The 5,799-nt window shown below is 38.5% G+C and overlaps 1 long non-coding RNA gene across 1 annotated transcript; it reads right to left on the reverse strand.

Moving 5' to 3' along the window:
* Window positions 1-2,223: 2,223 nt before the first annotated feature.
* LOC144819967 (uncharacterized) lies at window positions 2,224-4,637 on the reverse strand. Its single transcript, XR_013607645.1, has 5 exons — window positions 4,525-4,637; window positions 4,302-4,420; window positions 3,743-3,852; window positions 3,078-3,179; window positions 2,224-2,439 (listed from the first exon to the last, which is right to left on the reverse strand). It is a non-coding gene; the product is annotated as an uncharacterized LOC144819967 (long non-coding RNA).
* Window positions 4,638-5,799: the final 1,162 nt, after the last annotated feature.

Consider the following 5,799-nt stretch of genomic DNA (forward strand, 5'->3'; position numbering starts at 1 on the left):
GCTGGTAGGCCCTCAGTAGTGATTGCTCTCCCTCTCATTCTTCGATTTTGCCTTTGATTTAACCTTTTCCCTTCGGCCGACCAGGAACTTGGCTGTATCTGAAGAGGGGTAGGTAGAGGAATTCGCAGACTCTTCATCCTCAACTTCGTCATCAACCACCTCGTACTCCTCATTAGAGCCATCACCACCTCCCTCTTCAACCCCCACAACGGGGAGGAGGGAGGCAGACAAGTAAATGCCAGCCAGAGTATCCTCTGCATTTACAAACTCCAGCCCCGTTACCTCATCAGGGATCGCTCCATTGTCCATGCTCCCCTCCGTCCCACAGGCATAGGTCTTTCCGCATGAAGATTGAGAATCGTATGGATCGAGTAGAGCCCGTGGCGGATTAATAGTAGCAGTACTAACAGCAGTTACGACATCATAAGTCAAGTTAGCATCCGAGAGCCCAGTAAGTTTGACAGGGACAGATGGAAGAGCTATATCACCGGCGGCAGAAGCAGCGGCAACGTTGTTGCTGTCAGTATCAGTTTCATTTACATTGTTTCCCCAGCTCCCAATATTGCCTGTGGAAGACCCTGAGAGCCATTTCTTATTAGCACCTTTAGGAACAGGAACATCCGGAATGATGAGGACTGGCGGGCATAATACTTGCTTACCAGCTGGCGATAACTCAGAAGCTCCAGGTAGAACCATGGGTTAGCCCGTAGCAGCCGCATTGATGTTGGAGGAAACCGCGGCCGGGACAATCAGCGCGGGCATCACGGGCATCATGGGCGTCGGAGAGGCCGCTGCAGACTCCGCAGCTGCAGCTTTGTTGGCGCGGGTAGCTCTTGGAATGTTCTTCGGTGCCATTCTCTCCTAGCGACACCAAACAAAACAGGCACCAGAGGCGGCCGCCCACGTCGTGACTGAAGCCCCGACCAGCCGAGCATTGACCCGCGAACCAACCACGGGATCGTATGCCTCACAATCCGAAGAGAGCTCTGGACCAGCCACAGCACTCGCCGCCCCCTGGTCTGCCGAGGATGGGAGACAGAAGCAGCCGGGACCCGTCGTGAGCCGCCGTGAGACAAGCGAGCCCAAGTCCGTAGCTCAGGTCAGTTATTTTGGCTTTTTTAATTTATATTATTTACTCCAAGGCGCAAGGAAAAAAGGCATCTTCTTGCGTGCAACGTAACCGTCGAGTAGGGTAGGTTGGTAGGAGCCTCTAGCTAGGCTGCTGCTCCATAGCATCCTCACTCCGCCATCTTGGACGCCAACAAAGGGGATTCTCGACATGTAATGGGTTACTCTGCCTTATTGTAATTTGAATACCTGCCATGTTTGAAATGACAAGATAATCATGCATTATGTTTTTCAAATATATATATATATATATATATATATATATATATATATATATATATATATAATTGCATATGCGTTAGGGTGAACGTCTGTGTATTTAAACAGAAATTAATTAACATTCAAGCTAAACATGTCATTGAATGAAAATGCATATACTGCTGTGGAGAAAACAAACTGCGAGTCTGTTTTCCATTTTCCTTATGCACGGTCACTTTAAAAATGAATGGAAACACCAGTACGTCGGGTAATCAAGGCCTCCAGGGGCTGAAACGCATCATGGCGGAAAGCACGAAATAAACTGGTGTCCGTTCCATTTCTGGCTCTATGACACGGAGTGGTGAAGATACAGCTTGCATGATATATATATATATATATATATATACCCTCATCTGATTTACGTTCAGATTTCGGTTCTGTATACTATACCTTGCGGTCAAGCTTTCCAACTGGATACCTCTGTTTGAAATTTACATGGGTTGAGATGTGCTTCATTTTGACCTACTGGGTGAAGTGTGGTCGTAAGTTTTTGCTGTTGGCATGGTTTCATTCTCCTGTGTTTTCTTTTATGCTGATGGTTGTAACAGCTTCTCAGGATACTTTTGGGCAGTTGACATTATCTTAATGCTAAGTCACCCAGGGTGTGTTATTGAAGGTGTGATCCTCCTTTCTTTTGTTGTATTTAAATTTTTTGTTGTGTAGATAACATGGGTTAGAAATATGTAAGACAACAAGGACCCCCTGATAAGGATCAAATTCCTGGGTCAGGGCAATTAATATATGTATACAAAAATACCCAGGCAAGATATCAATACTTGCTAGCACATGAAAAGTGGCATCTGCCACATATGAAAAAATAATAATAGTCAAAACCTATTTTTACACATGGAATACATTTTAATTCCTCATACACAACATAATATTGGATAAAATCGATATAAATGTTATAGACACATGATAAAATATTTCAGCATTATAGCATATGCATAATTTCCTATATACAACAGTTACATATAAAAGCTGTTGGATGGTTTCCTGTCTACGCGTTTCGACACTAGGGTGTTTCTTCCTCAGGACTGTACCATCATAATGCTGCGAAAAAAATGATTTAAAAAGATTTTTACAATTTTGTATTACAGTGTAAAAACAGGTCATATTTCATAATTACATGTGCTAGTCTGTGGTTATTGCTAATGATGTTACCGCCTAAAATAAACAGAAACAATAGCTTTTGACAACTCAGGTATAAACATATTTCATAAACAGCAACAGTGCATGAATATTTGATAGGCATGTTATTCATTTTACTGATTCTCTATTTATCTCACAGTGTAATACATCTCTTCTTTTATATATATCTCATCAACTTTACATTAAACATGCATAAGTTTAGTTGCTACTTTCTTTGGATACAGTGTTTTCCATCATCCAAAGTGTAATCCTAACCTTACATGTCCTAGTGGTAGCTAATAGGGAAAGAGACAAAGATAATTTGAGACAGAAAGGAGAAAAAGGTATCAGTTAGGTTGTTTATAAGCAATGTAATGCTACATGCCTATATTGCTAGTGAAGACTTGCATCTATCATTTTATTTATAATATGTTACTATTCATGTTAACAGACTATATCAGAGGAATTTATAATGGGCATTGACATTTCCGTTATAGCCTTTTATAAGAAACACGATTGGTGGCCCCTATATGTACTATATCTTGGTCTTTGTTGCTCACCGTTATGGTAACTGCCGCCCACTGAAAACTGATGACTCTTGTTTATATCTTCCGTTTTTATAAGTTGATGAAAATATACAGAGTGGATAGATCGAAGCACATCTATGTATTAAAAACGAAAAAATGAGTTTTTCTGTGAATACATAACAGTTCCTTAAATGCTTGAGCATTCTTCATTATAATAAGACAGATTCTATAGGTAGCAAAAGTCTATTTGAGTTAGCCATTGATGACCTCTTATCCTTATACTTCGCATTTATGTTTGTTGTTAATCAATGTTATCTGGAAAGTTAAGGGGCCAACCACATTATTGCTTAAAAGACAAAATGCGACACATGCTTCCTATTTTACTTGTCTATTTTTCATTATTTACTTAGGGGAATGCTACTTGCTATGAATGGAACAGTTTTCCGTAAGCTCAGCAGTATCATGTCAGAATACAAAGCGGGAATGTATTTTATAGTTGAACATACGGGTCAGTTTATTTTAGACATGATGAATGCAGATAAACAAACGTTTGGCAATCATTAGACTAATTATAAGGGAAAGCATAAATCGTCTAGTGCTACTAAATGTTAGTTAGGGAATACGAGTTGTGTTTTATTCCCCACTATATTTATTTTAAAAGCTGCACAATAGCGATAATTAGATGGCTTTGTATTTACCTGTGGTTGCTAATTAAGCCGATCAGATTTAAACGTGACAGCCAATGTCTGTGTCTAAACGTTCTGACGCCGTGTAGCGCAGATAAACGTAACCGTCAAGGTTCAGTGTTCTATTAATCAAAGTGAAAAAGTTGAACATACGGGTCAGTTTATTTTAGACATACTAAATGCAGATAAACATAAGCGTTTGGCAATCATTAGACTAAATATCAGGGAAAGCTTAAGTCGTCTAGTGCTGCTTACTGTTAATTAGAGAATACGAATTGTGTTATTCCCCACTGTATTTATTTTGAAAGCTTCACAATAGCGATAATTAGATGGCTCTGTATTTACCTGTAGTTGCTAATTAAACCTATCAAATTTAAACGTGACAGCCACTGTCTGTGTCTAAACGTTCTGACGCCGTGTAGCACAGATAAACGTAACTGTCACAAGTTCAGTATTCTATTAATCAAAATGAAAAAAGATTAAACAGTGTTTAGTTTATTGCATATTAAGCCGCTCCACATCAAAACTACAAGTTTTATAAATAGCAGTAATTAAATTGCTCTATTTGTACCTGTAATTAGTTATTGAGCCGAACAAAACTGTGAGAGTAACAAAGTAGCATCCAATCTTGCCACAGACTGTATCGCGCCGTGAAGCGTGGATAGAGATAGCCGTCAGTAGTTCGTCGTTCTGTTAATTAAAACGGCAAAAGGTTTTATATTATATCGCCTGCTACATATTCATTAGGAGCTGAGTGAAAGCACTCTGCATTTTTAGCATGGTTATAGTATTACCTGCGTGCTGGCGTTTTCAAACGGACCGGATATGAGGGTTCCCGGCGGCATCTGATGTTTTAAGCAAAGAATTAGTCTTATGAGTTACCATTGGTTTATATACCACGAAGGACGATTAGTTCATTAGTTATCACGTGCTTTTATTTTTTTACATTTAAAGGGAAACTTTTTTATTTTGTTATATGTAGAATAGCGCTTCTGTATTTTTAGTTAATTTAATGTTTATAGCCACCGCACAGCATACTGCAGTGGTAAATATACATAGGTTAGTTTTTCAGTTCCATTTCATCTATTCAATTTCTTAATTGTAACATCCATTTTTTTAAAGTAAGCCTGATGTTGGTAGTCGCGAAGAGCGCGCAGTTTGTACAAAGTGTAAAACATATAAAAGACACATTCTACAATACATTTAACAGTAGAGCTTTATTAGTGCACTTTTCAAACTCATATTTTTGTAGTGAGTTTCCACAAAACTCATCTTCAAAGACTATTTTCCGTTTTCACAGTGACGCCGGGCATCGCGATGACATCAGTAGTCACAGACATCCAATGTTTTTCAGAAACTCTAAAACACATATCTACTGATATCTTAATTGATGTTTGACACAAGTTGTTTACTGATCTGCTGTTTAAAGTTGTCAGTCTATAATAATTTGTTAACAAAAACACTTTTACTTTGTGTTTCCCATGTTCGCGGTAACAGCGGAAGCCACGATGATGAATCATAGATACGATGATGAATCATGGATACCACGTGTTTTATAGAAACTCTAAAAGACATATATACACCTATTATAATTGATATTTGACAGTAGTTGTTTACTGCTCTTCTTTAAAAGTGTCTGCCTAAAGTGATTTTTTAACAAAATAATTTTTATTTAGTTCCAGTTTTCACGAAGACAGTGGAAGTTGCAATGACATCCGTTATCGCGGATACCACCTGTTTTCAACAAATCTGAAACATTTATATAGAGAGATTGTGAACAAGTTTCAGTATATCTGTTCACTATTATAGTATTGAAAGTTCTACGTTTGTTTTAATTTTTAAAGAAAACTACTTTAAACTTGTCTTTTGAATTTCTGCTTTCTCGCAGTAACCGTGGCAAATATGTTGGTTACTGCGAATTTCACATTACTGTGAAAGTAAGGAATATCATTGGATAATATACTTTTCAGCAAAATGAATAGGAAGCACACAGCCACTCCTCTTTTATTGAACTTTATTCTGAGCAGGCGGATCTATCTTGGTGTGGAGACTTATTGCCCTTTTTTCCA

The sequence above is a fragment of the Lissotriton helveticus genome, chromosome 2_1 (genome assembly GCF_964261635.1).
Source record: "Lissotriton helveticus chromosome 2_1, aLisHel1.1, whole genome shotgun sequence".
NCBI lineage: Eukaryota > Metazoa > Chordata > Amphibia > Caudata > Salamandridae > Lissotriton > Lissotriton helveticus.